Source organism: Protopterus annectens, chromosome 1.part2 (genome assembly GCF_019279795.1).
Source record: "Protopterus annectens isolate FY-2018-M chromosome 1.part2, PAN1.0, whole genome shotgun sequence".
NCBI classification, from domain to species: Eukaryota; Metazoa; Chordata; order Ceratodontiformes; family Protopteridae; genus Protopterus; species Protopterus annectens.
This window is the reverse complement of record NC_056727.1, coordinates 1157235256-1157254443: the sequence shown is the minus strand read 5'-3', so window position 1 is coordinate 1157254443 and position 19188 is coordinate 1157235256.

The following is a 19188-nucleotide window of genomic DNA, read 5'->3' as shown; positions in this document are numbered from 1 at the left end:
GAGGTCGTGAATTTACGTTTCGATGAAACGTAAATTTGCTGGAACAAAGCAGATCCATATATATATATATATATATATATATATATATATATAATATATATATATATATTTATATATATATATATATATATGTGTGTGTGTATGTATGTTTGTACACAGTATATTATATTATATTACATTACATGCATAGATAGACATAGATTGGTAGATAAATATTTCATTAGAATTCAAGATGCAGACTCTTCTATAAGGACGTGTTACAAAATCTGTTTCAAGGAAGTTGAAGTCCCTCATTACACATATAACCTTTTGTTGTTGGTACCTAGTAGAACAAACTCCATCAGCACAAAAAAAAAAAAAAAAGATGTAAAAGAGATCCCCACCTCAGAATTGTTTGCAACGCCGTGCTCACTATACATCAGTGATCATCTCATGAAACATGCTACAGTGATTTAATATGGCTCTTCTACCTACCCTATCATATTAGATTCTAGAAGATTTACCATTTGGTAGAGAGACCACATCAATGCAATCCCATACCTAATATATGACAGTGTGATACTGTTAGATTTTCCTGATACTTCTGAGGTTGTTATGTTTCCTTTACATTGTGTTTATAAATTTGCTTATGCATTGAACCTTACAATGACATTTAATTTGTTCTTAGAATTCAGGTATCTGTCTTTCTGTACATCATACATCATCTCCATTATATAAAATGCTATTTCTGATCTGTGAACTTATAATTCCTCTGTAAGTACTCTTTATAGGATTAATTGTAATGCATTTCTAGACTTACTTTACTCTCAATGCACCGTGTTTGTTGTTATACTCTACATCCTTTTTTTATCTGTAAGAACTCAGAGTTTTGTTGACCTGGATTACTTTATGATAGTTTATTGTGTAGTGAGTAGCATATAGTATAATAGCAGTAGATATAAATGCCACAGCAACATATTCAAATGGTATATAGCAGCATAATATATTAGGTAACTGAAAGCATGAAGGTAGTTGAACAATGATATCTGAACAAATCTTGTAAGAGACTTCAACTAACTTCTCTGTCCTAAGCATACATATTATATTAGTTCAGATCAGTAACTTTCCTTTGGTACCTGTATCCACCCCCTAAACCTTGATTCTCAGGCCATGTCTTGCAGGTGCCTGACAGTGCCTAACTGTTTATTCTTTATCTAGTATTCTATTGCAAGTACACATATCTTTCCCTTGAGAAAGGAACAGTCTGTAGCTTTGGCTTGAGCACTGTTATTTCTGCAGCTTTCATGCTTAGCCAGAAAGGTTATCTTTTTCCTTCTACTGAACTGTCTTTCCCTGAAACTGTATGCAAAATTAAGACACAGGCCTGACTCTATATTCTCAGGCTTATTCTACTATATTTATTCTACCTTATGCCTAACCACTACTTTTAAATGAAGAGCTTCGGTCTAACAGCTCCTCCTAATGTCCATGATGGAAGTTTGCGGGGACCTTGCTTTGTAGGTACCTCACAAATGTATCATATCTGTATTACTTACTATAGTAATCTGGTTTGAATATACAGTACAGGCTTTATACCATCTTCCACTAAAATTTTAGAAATGTACAGTCTGCAAAGCAACACTATACATACATACATACATACATACTTACATACAAATATTTCAAGCATGGGCGTAAATGCCCTTCTAGCTTGCCAATATACCAAAACACTTGTTTCCATAATAAATGTCCAGGCTGTTCTTAAAAATATCTAAGCTAGTGCTTGCTTTAATGTAATTTGGTAGTATGTTCCATGCATCAGCTACTCTGTCAGAGAACCAATTAGTACACTTCAAATTCCTATAGAATCTTCTACACAGGTTGTCTGATGATTCTCCAGTAATTTTTGATACCTGCAAACATTCCCAGAAGTAGATGTCCCTAAATGCCCTATATACCTCAATAAGATCTCCTCTTAGATATTTGTAAGAGACACTGTGCAAGTTCAGAATTTTTAGTCTTTCATAATAACTTAGATTTTCACATCCATGCATGTCCTTGGCATATTTCCGCTGTACTCTTTCCAGTTTACTCATGCTTATCTTCTTATAGGGTTTCCATATTGTTATTCCATACTCAAGTTTGGGTCTAATACAACTAACAAACAATTACTTCATTATTTTTAATTTCATAGACTTTATAAATATTTTTATACAACCTATAGTTCTATATCTATCATTAACCAGCTGGTTGAAATGATTAGAAAAATCTCATAGCTGAATCTACCCATATACCCAGGTCCATAAATGAGTCTACAGTTTCAATCACCGTGTGCTGTATTAAATATTCACCTTTCAGTTTATGTCTCCCAAATCTCATATGCTTAGTTTTTGATGTATTTATCAGCATATTATTCTCCTGTGCCTAAATGGTCAATTTAGTCAAGTTATTTTGCAGTCATGCCTTATATGCAACACTTGTAATCAGTTTACCCAATTTCAGGTCATCTACGTATAGACTGTAGAACACCTCAAATGAAAAGATTAGGTCTGAAAGATACAATCTAAACAAGTAAGAGCATAGGACAGAGCCCTGTGGGACAACTTGAGTGTAACCAAGGATTTCACCTGTCCAGTTGCTGTATGATACTTACCATGTCCTATTTGTAAGCCATGCAACTATCCATGTTATCAAGAGTACATCAATACCTAGTTGACCTAATTTATTGATCAGTGTTTTGTGTATGACCCTGTCAAATGCTGAAGTTAAGTCTATAAAAATTACATCACAGCACAATTTTTCATTCATAGATAGTATTATATTGTTATAGAACATCATGTTACAGGTGGTAATAGATCTATTTTCAACATATACATGCTGGTATATGGTTTCTAGTTAAGTCTATAATAGTTAATGTTACCAAAATCAATATAACTACCAGAAGATATTTTAAAACTGTCCCTCCCCAACCCTGAAATAAGCTTGCAATCCAGTCTGTCCACGAGATGTCAATGTCCTGCAAATCTGCAGATATGTCCTGATAGATTCTCTTTTATCTGGCATATAACTGCAGCATTCCATTCTGATCAACCCACAAGTCCCATGATGGGAAGCCAGCAGGTAATGACTGACTATACGGTTCTGGAGGACCAGCATACACATCTTGGTGATTTCCAAGGTGATGTCTTTTATGGTCTCAAAGGTACTATCAGCTAATACCTCCAGCAACTTGGTTAATGAACGTAATTCCCAAATAACTTTAACAGCTGTATATGCAGGAAATAAACCTGCTCTAGCCTTTAGAACCTTTAAATCTAAATGTTGCTGTATGTACGATATATCTAAAACTTGCCCATTATCCTGAAAATCAGTATTCAAGTCTCTTAATTCAGTGGTTTCTAAAACTTATTGAGCCCGGTAATTCATTAAAATGCTTTATGGGTGGTATTACATAGCCTATATAACATGAGCCATACTAGTTTGATGGTAGACATTTATAGTCTCTGTTTCCACAGACATAATACACATGCTTTAAAGCATAATTAAAAAGCCAACCATGCTGTTCCAAAAGCAGCATGAAAAAAAGCCATACACTGTCTCAACTTGTTTCTGTGAGTATTCAGTCAAATTAGACAGTGCAAACAGTTAACCCTGCATATTTTCCTTACCTATTTCTGTATGCTGTAATGGTGAAATTACACTGACTATTGCCTATGATTTCTACCTTATGAACTGGTGTCTTAAAGTACCTTGATGCCTATCTCTTATAGGAAATTAAGCATTTCCCTGTTGCCCATAGATTCACATATTGGATGTTATTAACATTAATTTCCTCAAACATTGTACTGTTTATCCCATTTCCTTTTTCATTATATAACCTATCAAGCATGATGGTTATATCCTGAAGACTAACGGAAACTGGCAATAGAGGGATTCCTTTCCCTGCCACTTGCAATTGAACACAAATCCAGCACTGAGAAAAATTAAAACCATGTGCATAGGTAAACTGAAGCTTGCTGAATGTATTGTAAAGTGTATACCAGTCTTCCCATTTCAGCACTTCCATTTTTGCTAGGTGATGCTCTGTAAATAGAACCTGAACTTGAAACTCAGCTTGTAACACTTGATATTGTGAAGTCACTACCCTATGTGATGGGCCTTCTTTACCTGGGCTAGTAATCAAGGTGCCTCAATCCTCACCATCAACACCTGTGAGAGAACATCACTAAGAAGAGGAATGAATTTACACAGTATTTTCAAATGCAGCTCTCTGCATCAAGCACAATTTCCCCCAAGAGCAGTTCCAAGTGACTGATATACCCACATACTCCTGGAAAAAGTTGGTGGAGATTTACCAGCCATGCACCCTTATGCCCAGACAATAAGGTAATGATAGTCCTGACAGCTAGTCACTGTCAGGCTCTTATAAGGATATCCATCTAAACTAAGTAAAATCAATACTAACATAAATGGTAGAATGTAACCCAAGGAGCAAGGCTTTTTGGAGTGGCCAAGGTATCACTAAAATAAGCACAAGTATTCTCAAGATGTTAAAAGTAATCTCTAAAAGACCAGACACAACAAAAGATATAAAACTATTTAATAATAAATTATAAAATAGAAAACATGAAAATATTAAATATTTAAGTGCAATAAACATCAGAGTTTCAATACCAGGAGAAATAAAAATAACACAAATGGACAGATTCAAGCAGATGCAGGAAAAAATAATTAACTAATCTCACTGTAATTCCTGACTGTCTAAAGAATAACTGTTCCCTATCTAATTTAATTAATACAGCAAGGCAAAACTAGATGCTGAGTTGCTTACTTCTGGAAGACAAGGTGATGTTCTTCCCACTTACACTGATTTAACTGAACTGAAATGTGATAACTTTTATAGATTTTTATATTAGCTTCCAAAGAAAACAAAACCAAACAAGGTGATCTGTAAGTTCCATGCCCTCAATGCTGGATATAGAATGACATCACATTTGATCACATGACTCTTGTAGAGAACAGACTCAGAGTTTTTCTAAGATCTGTTGCAGTATTTGAAAATGATAGAATTCTTTGTTTAAACATAAACATTTAATCAGTTATAACACTAACACATTTTTAATATAATCATCTGTACAAGTCAGTGTGATAGTCAAATTTACAAAACTGTTTACAAAATTCCAGCTAACTATGCTGGCATATGTTACATATGCACTGCTCTGTGCTCTCTGGTACAGATGACAGTAACTCACATTGTCACATCCCCCTTCCTTTGAAGACTCAAGCTAGTTTTTCAAGTGACCCTGGAAAATCATTGCTTGACAGAAATGGGCCCGTCTGAAAACACATGAACCCATATCCTGTTTTGAGAGTCCATCTGAACTGGCATTACTAACCCCACTACAGTGCTTTGAATTCATGTCATATACCTGCAACCCTAGGCTCAACCTTAATAACTTGGCATTTTGTTGGCTGACTCTATGTAACCATGTTGAGAGGATTTTGGTCTGTAACCACAGTGAATATCCTTCCATACAAATAAGGCTGAAGTTTCTGCAGTGCCCAAACTATGGCTAGACATTCTTTTTCTACAGCTGCATAAATTTCCTCCCTGGGTTAGAGTCTACAGATGAGATATACAAATGGGCGCTTTTCTCCCTCTGAGGAAACTTGACTAGTACAGCCCCCAACCAATGGGTGGGAGGTTGGCATAATGGTTAAAGTGTTTGCCTTACAGACACAAGGTGCAGGCATTGATTCTCACTTGGGATACTTGGCTAGGCTTAAAATGGCTCACAAGTGCAGTTAGCCTAGTACTAATCTATGAACCTATAAACCTAAGGTTGAAGCATCCACCTGCACAACAAATTATTTACTGTAATCTGGACTGGCTAACACAGGGAGTCCTTCCAAATACTATTTAAAATTTGGAATGCCACAGGCTGGGGTCCACACTATCTTATCTGGCCTGTTTTTCATTTTCAAGTCTGCGAGGGGAGCAGCTCTAGTACAATAATTGGGAATAAACTTTCTGTAGTACCCCACTGTCCTCAAGAATACTCTCAACTGCTGTTTTGGTAACAGGGGCAGGCCATGCCTGAATAGCATCCACTTTGGCAGGTTTTGGCCTAATCTTACCACTGACCACTGCCATACCCACATGACACTTACTGGGCTTAATGGTCAACCCTGCCCTTTGCTGTCTGCCCAAGACCTCTCTGACATGCTAAAGGTGCTCTTGCCAGGAATGGCTGTAGATGGCAATATCATCTAGGTAAGCAAGGGCATAATCTACTGGTAGGATATGATCTACCATCCTCTAGAAGGTTGTTGGGACATTTTTCATTCCAAAGGGCATCTTTGTGAACTTGTATAATCTGAAAGAAGTCACAAAGGCTGACCTTTCTCTAGTGATATGACTCAAGGGCATCTGTCAGTAACCCTTGTCAGATCAGTAGTGGTCAGATATTTCGACCTACCCAGCTGCTCTAAGACTTCATCTGTCCTAGGCATGTGGTAAGCATCTGACTCTGTGTGACTGTTTAGTTTTCTGTAGTCCAAGCAGAATCTTATGCTACCATCCTTTTTTGTACCAGCACCACTGGGGTGGCCCAGAGACTGCTGAAGTCCTGGATTACCAACAGTTCCAACATTTTCTGTTTCTCCTCCCTCAAAGTCTATCTGACTTGCTCAGGCATTCTATAAGTGGCCTGCTTCATAGGCCTTTCAAGTCCTGTATCCACATTGTGCTGCACCAGGTGAGCTGCACCCAGGCCTCCCAGTGAACATGCCCCCAAACCCTGCAACACTGCTCATGTTTCTCGAACATGGGTAGGGGATAGCTGCTGGGATAGTGCTACCCCTTCCACAGAGGTGTCAGTCTGAGCCTCACTGAGGAGATCAGTCACCAGACCCCCCCTGAGACTCCTCCTGCCATCCATTGCAAATAGGGCCTCCCTATCATGATAAGTTTTCATCATGTTAACATGGTACAATTTGTGCCCCTGCCTCCTGCCTATCAGGTTTACCATAAAGTTAACACCACTAACCTTCCTTACCACTTCAAATGGTCCATCCAAAGCTGCCTGCAGCTTATTATGTCTAACAGGAATGAGCACCATAACTTGCAGTCCCACAGCATAGTCTCAAGCTTGGGCCTTCCTGTCATACCAGACCTTTTCTGCTACTGGGCTACTGCCATGTTCTCCTGGACCAAACCCATGAGCTCCCTTAGCCTTGTCCTGAGGTTTAGCACATATGCCACATCTAACTCCTTGTGGGATTCACAATCACCCTCCAACTTATCACGAATGAAATCTAAAGGCCCACCTCACCATATGCCCATACAGCAACTGAAAGGGTAAAGAACCTGTGAATTCTTGGGATACCTCTCTGTATGTAAATGGCACATGGAGAAAATATTTGTCCCACTCTCTCTTAAACTGGTCTGCAAATGCCTGTCCCATGGTCTATAGTGTAGATTTTAACCTCTCCACAAGACCATTAATCTCGGGATGGTAGAGGGTGTTTTTTAGGTGCTTCACCCCACAGTGCTTCCACAGACAGGCCAGCAGATCTGACAAAAATTGGCACCTCTGCCAGCTGATATTTTTCTGGAGAAACCTACCCTGCTAAAAAATCTCTAGCAAAGCATTTGCCACCTTCTCTGCCAAGATGGAGAACAGAGCCACCGAATCAGGTGATCTAGTAGCATAATCTACTTGCACCAAGTTATAATTCTTCCCTATAAAACTTAGGGTACTCAGAGGCCTCACAATATCATAGGATCATAGGATCATAGGGTCAGAGGAGGTTACTAGGCTATTCACCTATAGGTCATTTCAAGCTTAGCCATTTCATCCCAATGTAATACCATAGATACTCTAGTCAATATCCAGGATTCTATTTATTAATAACTGTCCATGTCCAGGTGGGTTGTGGATGCTATTTTTGGTAAGAATTTACTGTACCCCATCTATTCGTCCAGGTTCTTTTTGCACAGTGTCATAGAGGTATTCTGCGTCACATGAATTGGAAGCCTATTCCAAAAATGTGGCAGTTGCTGGGAGACAAATGTGTCCCTCCAGCATGTCCTATTCAAGTCAAAGGCCATATTTAGGTACCTGGAATGAGTTGCTCTAGTCCCATTTGATTTACGGATGTGCAGCAAATTGATGAAGCTTGGGTCAGAGATCGCTCTGCAAGTTAGGCATAAGTCTCCCCTAACAAGTCTATATGATACTAAGTACAGTGGTAGGGACATTAGTCAGTCTGTGTAAGGCATGTGCTGGAGTCCCTTGATCTTCTTGGTTAGAAACCTCTGAGGTCTCTCCAGTTGTTGCAGGTACTTTATATGGTACATGCAGAAAGGGGCATTATACTCAATTATTGATCTGATTAGTGATGAGTATGGAGGGGTTATAACCTCTTTTGCTCTAGATGGGATGCTTTGCTAATCAAGTGTGCTACATAAAAAGCCTTCTTTACTACAATAGACACATGGTGGTCAAAGTTAAGGTCACAGTCTATTAGTGATCCCAGATCTCTTACCACTTCATAAGTAAATAGGGTATTGTTTTTAATTTGATAATGTGAAGGGACATTATTTTTACCAAAGGGAATGATGATGCATTTCTTTGCATTCAGTTTGAGACCATGACTAATACATCAGTCATTGTTCTACATAAGACCCTCCTGAGGTATACTGACATCATTTGGGGATTCAATAATTGCACTCAGTTTGCAGTGTTTGCAAACTTGGTCAGCCACAACCCTTAGTTCTGGCCTGAACTTCTGAGAAGTATATACCAAACAGTAAGGGACCCAGCACTGACCCTTGATGCACTCCTCTAGTGACAGGCCTGCTGGCTGATGTGGAGTCACCCATTTTTTTATTTTATTTTATTTTTTTATTTTACATTTGTTGACCGGGCTTTTGATAGTGTGTGACCAGTGTGTGAGCCAGTTAGCAACCTATCTTACAACAAAGAGGTTTACATTCAGTTTGCAAAGCATATCAGTAATGCCTGACTGTGGGATTATGTCAATTGCCTTTGCCAAGTCGAGGTATGCTGTGTGCATAGATTTGCCGTCTTCAATGACCCTTGTCACATTTTGAAAGAAATCCACCAAGTTTAGCATGCAGGATCTGCCCTTAATGAAGCTGAATTGTGTCTGGTCTTGGGTTTGGAGGCTGCCTATGTTTTTATTTATGAGGTCCATGATGATATGTCCTGTGGCTTACAGATAAGCCTGGTCAGACTTCTGTGTCTATAATTCCTTGGGTTTGTTGCTAAGCCACCTTTGTGGAGGGGAATAACTGTTGCTGTTCTGCATTCTGCAGGAACAAAGCCAGTGGTTAGGCTGTGACTGATTGAATAGGGTATTTAATGGTGATGCTAGTTCATGTTTTAGTTTATTTAGAAGACAACCGGGGATGCCATCTGGTCCCACAGAGGCTGTGTTTTTGTCTTAGATGTCCTCTAAATTATGACAACCCCCCCCCCCCCAAACACACACACTTAATTGGGAAAGGATATGCTAATTTTGTATAGTTTAGTTTGATGTTGTATAATTAATTCCTTAAATTTTCTTGAAATCATGCCATTATTCCAGTACTATTAATAGTAATCCTATTAGCCCATTACACTTTTTTGCTTCATCTGCTTTCCTCTCTAACCCATTCTAATTCAGAAAAAAAAACACATTCTAAATGAGCTGATCCTGTGTATAACTTCCACTGTGAAACATCTGATATAAAATGTATAAACAGAGTAGTGGAAATGTTATTACTCTGCATGACCCTGGGAAACCATAGCATGGCTATATGATGATGACTGAACAAGGCATCACCAGATTTCTGAGCAGTGCTATGTCACTTAACACTGTGTTTATCAGCAGGATGAAAGATTAAAGACAGTATAATCTTAATATTCATAGCTACCCTCTGAAATGGCTCCTCAATCATAGATAAAGTCATCAATGGAGCTTTGACCTTGTCCCCTGCTTGCCTGCCTTTTTGCACTGCTCACAGATCCTGCAGTACCCTGTTACATACCTTGCAATCCCAGGCCAATAGAAGTTTTGCATAATACAAGTCTTGGTATGCTTTATGCCCATATGACCTGCAAAAGGAATGTCATGGGCTGTGGCTAGGTGTCAGATGTTAGGCTCTGGGTACTACCAGCTGCTGTATTACCTCACCCTCTAGCCCTCTCTTAGGGGTTCAGTCTCTGTACAGAAACCCTTTTCTTCTGGTATACAGACTCTGCTTTTCCTTGAGTATCAGGTGCCTCCTTACCTACCTCCCCTCAAGCCTTGTAAGGTAGAGTCTGAAAACTGAACCTGTCTCAACTCCACTTTTGTGATCATTCCCAGCTCCCCTTCCACAGGAAGCCTAGTATCTTCCAACAGCAGTGCCTCACTGTCAACTTGGGTACTATCACACACCCCTATCCATGCAGTCACCCTGTCTATGGGAATATCAGTACCTAACAGCAGCTGTGGCTCACTTTCATACTCACTGCTACAGGGTAGCTCCCTCCCTGAAATAGTTACATCACTAGCCCCAGCTCCAGGTGCGGTGTCTATCTTGGTCTCCCTAAAGAAAAAAACAGAGCAGTAATGTCAGTAAGAGAATAGTTAAAAACCCTTCTTCAGTGTGATAAAATGGTGAGTTGAAGCACATAATATACAAACTCAAAGACACGGACAACCAATTCTAAACATTCATCAGTTAGGTTAATAAAAGGTAAAGGAATCCTTAAAGACATATACTCAAAGACTCTTAAAAAACAATGAATACAATTCACAGTTTATTTTGCTTATCTTTTAAAACAGGTTTTATGCTCACTGCAGCATTCAAACCTGGACTTTTATCTGCGTTTTACTTTAGAATCCATTTATACTCAGCAAGTTCCAGTTTATTATTTTTATCACCTCCCCTGTTACTTAAATAAACAACTTGTAACACTTTAAAAGCAAATCTATGCTCAGTTGTATTTTCTATAACATGTTTTGCTAGAACATTTAACACATTTCCCCTAATCTCAGAAATATGCTGTTATTTTCTGTTTTAACCTTCTAGTACATTTTCCTACATAGAAAGCTTGACAAACTAAGCAAGTAGAGAGATAAACCACATTCTCAGTGGTATATGTTGCAAAACAGTTGCATATAAATTTCTTACCAGTAGTTGGATGCATAAAAATCTTTGTCTTTAATATATTTACAGTTTACACAATTTAAACATGGACACATTCCTTTCTTAGAAGCACTAACAAAGCAACTAGTGTTATTAACTTCTTTATAATATAACATAATTGTTTTAAGTTTATTCTTTTCTTATACTAAAAACGTGGAACGCTACCAACCATGTATTTTATTTCAGGATGGGCACTCAAAATACTCCAATAATTTATAATTATATCTATCACTTTGTTAGTTCTGACATTATAAGTTGTAATATATCTTAAACTTACATGGTTAGATTTTATACTATGTCGCTGAACATCGCTATTATATGTATTATATTTAAAATGAAGTCTAGCTCTACCTTCACTTTCCTTCTCCAAATTAACATTTATTTTACTTAGAAGGTTTTATTCATAATTCCTTTCTCTAAAATCTTTATAGATTTCTTCTATCTGTCAATGATAAACTTCTTCACTGTTTTTAAGTCTACTATACCTTAAATATTGGCTTGTAACTATACTTTTAAAAATATGGGGTGAATGCATACTAGACCCATGTAACAGTCTATTAGCTTGGACATCTTCTGTCTGGGTCTCCTCCAGCCTACCAGACCTAAATGCCTGTCTCCAAGCCTCACTGCATGTAACTATATGCATTCAAGGTATTGTATTATCAAAATCATTCTGTATCAAGACATCTGCAGGAATATCCTGAAACACAGCTACCAGCTTGCTTCCCTTTTCACCCTCCCAGTCAAGGTGAACCATGGCCAAAGGTATTTAGAATGGGATTCCTTCTAAAACTCTGATTGGAGTGGACTAACCAAGCAAGTACTGCTCCTCTTTAGACACTGCAGGCTTCACAATATTTATGTCAGTGGCTATGTCTTTCTTAGCAGTGGCCTGTTTTTCATCCACTAAGATAGGATACAAACACGGTAATAGTTTGGCACCACTGTTGTCTCCAAACAACTTACTACTGGCACACTGTTATTCACACTTGCTGGTATCCTCAACTTTTGTTACCCACCTTGCTTCAGTGGACATTTGTATGCTACATGGCCCATCTGGTTACACAGAAAACATCTAACCCTTAATCCTGTCTATGTACCTGAACTTGTGGCTTCCCTTGTTACTGGTAGACACTGTTGCAGGTGGTTTAGGCTGTCCATCATGGGTTCCCTTATATCCATGTGTCCCCTTCTTGTGCAGTGATACCCTGCTTCCTAAGGAGAGATCTTCTTTTCTCCCCAATTCATCTGCAGAGTTACACACTCAGTCTGCCCACTAGATTCACATGTCCTCAGGCAAAGTATTAAGAGCTTGTTTCCTCACCAAAATGTCGGCCAGCCTTTTAAAAGTGGTAACCTGGCACCCACTTACCCACCTATGAAAGTAAATACTTAACTCAGCAATATAACCACATACGCTTTCATTTGCCTTGTGTCTATGTTCACAAAACATTTTTTTCTGTAAGCTTCATGTGTTAAATTATAACAGTTCCATAAACATTGTTTCACTCTATCATAGTTTAAACAATCAGTATCATATAATTTAGAAACAGCAGTCACAGCATTACCATGGAGTAAGAGGGTCTGGAACCATACCCAGAGCTCATGGTCAGCATTCTACTACTTACATTTTGTTTCAAATATATGAATAACATTATCAATGTCATCCCCCACTGATAATTGTGGAAGACATTTACTAATCTTTATTGCTTCTGGGGTCTAGTTATTTCCTTCCTTATTACCTCCATAACCCTGTTGAAGGGTCACCATTTCCCTCTCATGTTGTCGCTGCTTCACTTTTTCTTTCAGCCTTCAATTGCCACTGTCTCTCATTTTGTTAAATCTCCAAATGTCGCAGTCTCTATTTGGTCTCCAAATGTTTGGCCTCCAGTTCATGCTGACACTGCTTCTCCTTTTCTTTGGCTTCCAAACATTGTAGTCGCTCTCTTCATCTCCACATGCCATAGTCTCTCTTCTGTCTCATGTTGATGCTGCTTCTCCTTTTCTTCAGACACCAAACACCACAGTTTCTCTTTAGTTTCCAAATGTTTGGCCTCCAGTTCGTCTCTTTAACTCCAGATGGATTTTTAAGTCCTCTGAGGAAAAGGTAAACTGCCCTGTTTCTGAAAACTGCATATCCCCAACACCAGACTGGGTGTCCTTTTGCCCACTGGTCCACTCTGCAGCAGCTATTAAAGCTGAAGTACTTTCCTCTTTCGTCTAGTTAACATGCACCAGTACTTTGGCTTCATACACTTTGGCCAACTTGTTATTTGTAGGCTTACCATAATCCTCTGCTGACATCTTTGCCTGCTTTCCCTTACTAAGCTATCACAATTAAATAAAACTGTTGAGGAAATGAAAGTCTGAATGTTTAACTTGTGGCTGTTGAGAGTACACACACCTTCAGTGACAACTGCCCACAGACTACAGAAGTTCAATTAATATTCTACCTGTCTGCCACCAATATGTGATGGGCCCTCTTTAAGCAGGCCATTAATCAAGGAGCCTAAATCCTCACCACTGATGCCAGTGAGAGACTGTCTCTAAGAACAGGAATGGATTTACACAGTATTTTCAAATGCAGATCTTTGTATCAAGCATAAATTCCCAAAAGGGCAGTTCCAAGTGACTGACACACCCACACCTGGGTAATTGATTTTCAAACACACACACACACACACACACACACACACACACACACACACACACACACACACACTCACACACACACACACACACACACACCTGGGAAAGGCTGGCACAGATTTACTAGCTGTGCCCCCTATGCCCAGGCAATAAGGTAATGATGCTCCCAACAGCCAATCACTGTCAGGCTCTTACAATGATATCCAATTATACTGAGTAAAATCAATATTAACATAAATGGTAGAGTGTAACCCAAGCAGCAAGGCTTTTTAGAGTGGCCATAGTGTCACTATCATAAGGACAAGTTCTCTCAAGATGTTGAAAGTAATCTCTAAAAGACCAGCCACAATAAAAGATATAAAATATGTAATAATAAATAATAAAACAGAAAACATGAAATATTAAATATTTAAGTGCAATAAATATCAGAGTTTCAATCATAGGAGAAATAAAAATAACACAGTTGGACAGATTCAAGCAGATGCAGAGAAGCAATACTTAACTACTTAGCACTATAATTCCTGGCTCTCTAAAAAATAACTGCTCCCCTGTCTAACTTAATTAATACAGCAGGGCAAAATTAGATGAGGAGTTCATAAGGCAAGGTGATGTTCTTTCCACTTAACACTGATCGAACTGAATTGAACTGTGGTAATTATCATAGATTTTTATATCAGGTTCCAAAGAAAACTAAGCAAGCTGATCTGTGAGTTCCATCCTCTCAGTGCTGGTTATAGAATGACATCACATTTGATCACATGACTCTGGTAGAGAACAGCCTCTGAGCTTTTCTAAGATCTGTTCCAGAATTTGAAAATTATAGAATATTTTGTTTAAATTTAAACATTTAATCAGTTATAATAACACAGTTAATACATTTTAATTTGAGCATCTGAACAAATCAGTGTGATAGTCAAATGACAGAAAACTATTTACAAAACTATTTAAAAAACTTCCTCTAACTATGCTGGCATATGTTACACATGCACTACTCTAGTCTCCCTGTCACAGATGGCAATAACTCACATCTTCATACCTTACATAAATACACACCTGCATCTGCCTTACATACTTGTGTCAATCCTAAAAAAAAAATCCCTTCAGATATCCGAGACAAATCAATGTACATTAAATTTGCAAGCTGCTTGTCTACTAAAAAGTCTGTAACATTAACAACATCCCATGCAAACAATGTGTTGTTATGTCTGTACCATTGATACTCTACTAGAGTTAAAGAAACATAAAACAAAACAGTAAGCTGTGAAGATTTTATTTTCTGGCACATAACATGTTTCACAGTCACTTGCAGTCTTCAACTGTAATTATTCTGCTTGTATTCCAGTTGTTAGAATAGGTGAATGGACCATCTCAGACCTTGCAAAATGCATATTCAAAGCAACAATACCAGAGTGAACCCTACACTCCATTGTCCCAAGTCACTACTGAGGTATTAGAGAGGCCTCCCTAGAGTCCCAAAGTTCTTTGATGAATCACTTGTACATTTAGGTCCCCCCTCCATCTCCTGTGCAATGCTGGATGGCTGATGTCAAAAAGTATGCATTAAAAAAAACATGTTGGCAATTATCACAAAATCCAAAGTTGGAAATGTGTTCTGTGTCACAATCTGCAAAGTACAAAAAGCAGTTTCACTTTCTTAACTTTACATCTGCATTTTTAACAAGCTTTAGTTTATCAAAATGCACAATTTTAAGCTTCCTATCTCTGCAATTCTTGTCACTTTTGTTCATACCTCTCAACCTGGAAACATCAACAATCTGAACAAAGGCCACAAATCTGGACAGTGATTAACATAAAATTTGTATACATAATCATGTAACCCTGCCCACTCAGATGGAATTGTGGGATACCAACATGAAGCTTGAGGTCTATAAATAATAATAAATGGCAAACATTTGAATTTCAGACTTCATATCCCTAAGAAAATGCATAATTATGCATTCCTGATATTCTAGCAACTATCTGAGTTTACAGGAGTAATATTTAAACTCTGGCCCTATTTTTGAGCCTTTATCCCATCATTATGTTTGGCTTTCTCTGCTGAATATGATTGTTTGACTGTTAGAACGTTTTCTGAGTCACATCAGGATAGTGCATGTTTATTTGTCTATTTTTTTGTGCAATGTTTCTGCTTCTTAATTGTGTCCTTAAGCTTGAACTGTGTAACTTTCACTTTTTTCTTTATAAACATTTGGTAGTAATGTGGCTAGTGATACAAAGAAACGTTTGGGTTGCAGAGTTTGCAGGGATGTATTAAACTTGATTAATACCATCGGTGCAAATATTTTATGCAAGCAATTCCCAAACAATTATGTATATTACAAAGATCCAAGGCAGTGACCCCTCACCACTATACATAGAGGTCTCTTAAAGTGATTTGCCGAATAAGGCCTCTGTAAGTCATTGCCACTGCATATGCTCATTTAACGCTGAAACAGTCACAGACATGCTGGCAAGTTTGCTGTGTGGACTTTCTGTGTGTGTTTGGGTTCCTGCTGATTGGCTTGCAGATACCAAGCCCTTAGAGTTCATCAGCATACACTTACAGTGGGTTTGCTGGTTAGCTGTCTCTGCTGGCCTGCAGTGGGGTGTTAACCATCTCCTTGCTTGGCTGCATCTTAAATGAGCTAAGGGATTTTCTTTCAGTGGCTGCAGATTCTTGGAAGGCATCCCTGACCTCCGGAATAGATTTAGACAGAGCATTTATCCTCCCACTGTAGCCTGTGATTATTTAGACTTGAATCAAAGAATGCAAAATACAAGTATCTAGGAAATAAATCCAGTGGGACTTAACAATTAAAACAGTAGTAAAAGAAAAATGCTCTGAAACCATGAGTAGCTGTAGTGCAATAAATAGTTACTGTTACTCGTGGTTCCCGAGCATTTTGTAATTTTTTTTTTAGTATTATTTAGACTAAGATCTCAAGCTTGCATTGCAGCGTGTGTGCTACTTTAGGATGTGGGCTGCCAGCTGCAATATTCTAAATGATGAGAATGAAGGAGGATTGCTGGGTTTGAATTTTCTAAGCATGAGCGGTTTTCATGTGGATGATTTTATTGCAGACTGGGTAGGAGGTCAGCAATAATGTATTTTAGAGACTGTATGACAACTTAGCTACAGTAGACTAAAATTAACTTATGTCACAGAGTACTCTACCAGAATATAGGGCATATGTAAGAGCCCATAGAGTGTTTATGGGAGCAGCTGATTATGCATAGACACCTGGCTTGGAGTTAAGTAAAATGTTACACCGTGCATACATGTAGTTTTACTTGTGTACAGGATCCAAAGCAATGACATTTACAGCTGGAAGTACAATAAACAAACCAATCAGGGTTCCTTACAAATGTTGTGGTAATTACTGGACTTCTATAATTTTACCTGTTATGAATGTCTCATTTTGACACATGTCAATCATCATACACAAAACAACAAGAATGCTGCAAAGGCTAAATTCTGAATATATTAAAATAAAAACTAAACTAAGTAAAACAACAAAAAATGGACTAAAAGTAAAAACATATTACCATGAATGGTAGGTAATGTTTCAGGTCACATTTTTGGATCCATAAGAAAAAATAAAATTGCTAATGCAGTATTACATACAGCGACAGTAATTATATATAATATCACTACATCAAAAACATATAGAAATGCATACACAATAACTAATTAGAATTTCTTAAGCAAAACAACAGCATGCAAAGATTTATCACAGGTAACTCTTTACTCAAATTTTAGTTTATGGTACACTGTTTATTTTTGCGGTAGCATCAGTTAAATCCATTTACAGCTATACTATTCTACATTTCTAAATGCAGCTCTTACTTGTCGTACTGAAATCCAGTAAATTGCTCAGTTCTTTGTCCAGCCCTATGACAGACATTCTCTGTTGGTGATGCATTTAGCAAAATCAAATAAACCTAAAATCATTCATGGTCACAATCAGAATACATCACCACCACCCATGGTTTGAAACTCCTGCCCCAGTCTTTGAGTCTAATAGGCAGACAGGCACTGACTCATGAAGCTGATAAATAAAAATAAAGAAAACAATTGGGAATTGAAGGAGCCACTCAGAAATCTGTGGCACCCCATTATTTTGCCCTCAAAACCAGTAAATACCGAGGAATTTGGTACATTTGAGAGGTATGCTTCTCTTGATTTGATAGACCAGAGTCCGAGGCCCTACAAGTTTGACTATAGTATATGGTCTTCCCAGTTTGAGGCAAAGCAGCCCCAAACACAAATCACTTCAGCATTACTTGTTGACCCTGCTATAGCTGTACAAACTTCTTGTACATCCTGCCTCATGGGATAAACTCATGTTGTTGATGGACCATTAACTCTAAAGGTAAGATTCCTGATTTGACATTGGGTAGCACCCTTCTTCCCAGCAAAATAGCCAGCCAATGAATGACCCAACTAGGCCTCATCTCTATATATGCTTAAGTAAGCCTCTCCTTAATGGTTCTATTCATTCTTTCTACCATTCCCTTTGACTGTGGGTGATTTGGAACACAAAATCTCTGCTGTATTCCTAATAAATTACAGCAGTGAGCAGATCTGTAGACTTCAGTAACAAGATTTTATTTAAAAAATGCTACAGAATGTACAATAGTGCACTCAGATGAAAATGAGTGAGAAATAAATTGTGCAAATGTACAGAATTTGAAGAACTGGTTATGACAGGAACATGCAGATTTATGTGTTAAAGATAAAATAAATTCCAGTTCAGCTGCCACAGCTGAAGTAAAGGCAGTCAAGTTGCTACATTTTCAGAAACAATCTTATTCTCAGAAAAGCTAAGACAGACTGAGACAATGCAGAATAAGGCCTAAACTTGGTAAGAGCTGTGGTGCACAAGTCATGTAGCTAGAGAAAGACAAGCCTTCAATGTTTGTTTAAATGTGTTTCAGTTATATAAATTCTTTAAAGTAAAAATGTATATACAACAGATGTGCCCTTATGTCGATTAGAGTTAAAGCAAGTATGCGAAACTGGAAATTCACCCTGGTTTGGACAATTGGATGGGAAGCTGTGTTTTCAGACAATTGTATGATAATACTCATTTTCAGTTTATGTTTTTATCTGTGTTCAAATGATACTGACAGAAAAAGGTATTCCTTTACTAATAGCTTAGTTTCCAGAATAACATTTACCAGATTTCAGTTTATGCTTTCATATGTATTCAAAGATTCATAGGTTCATAGGTGTTTACTAGGCTAATGACCACCATGGCCTTTTTAAGCCTAGCCTTGCATCCCAAATCTCAGACAAGTTCTGATACCCTTGGTAAGTGTAAGCATGGGCCTGGGAGATGAACCATTTACAGGTT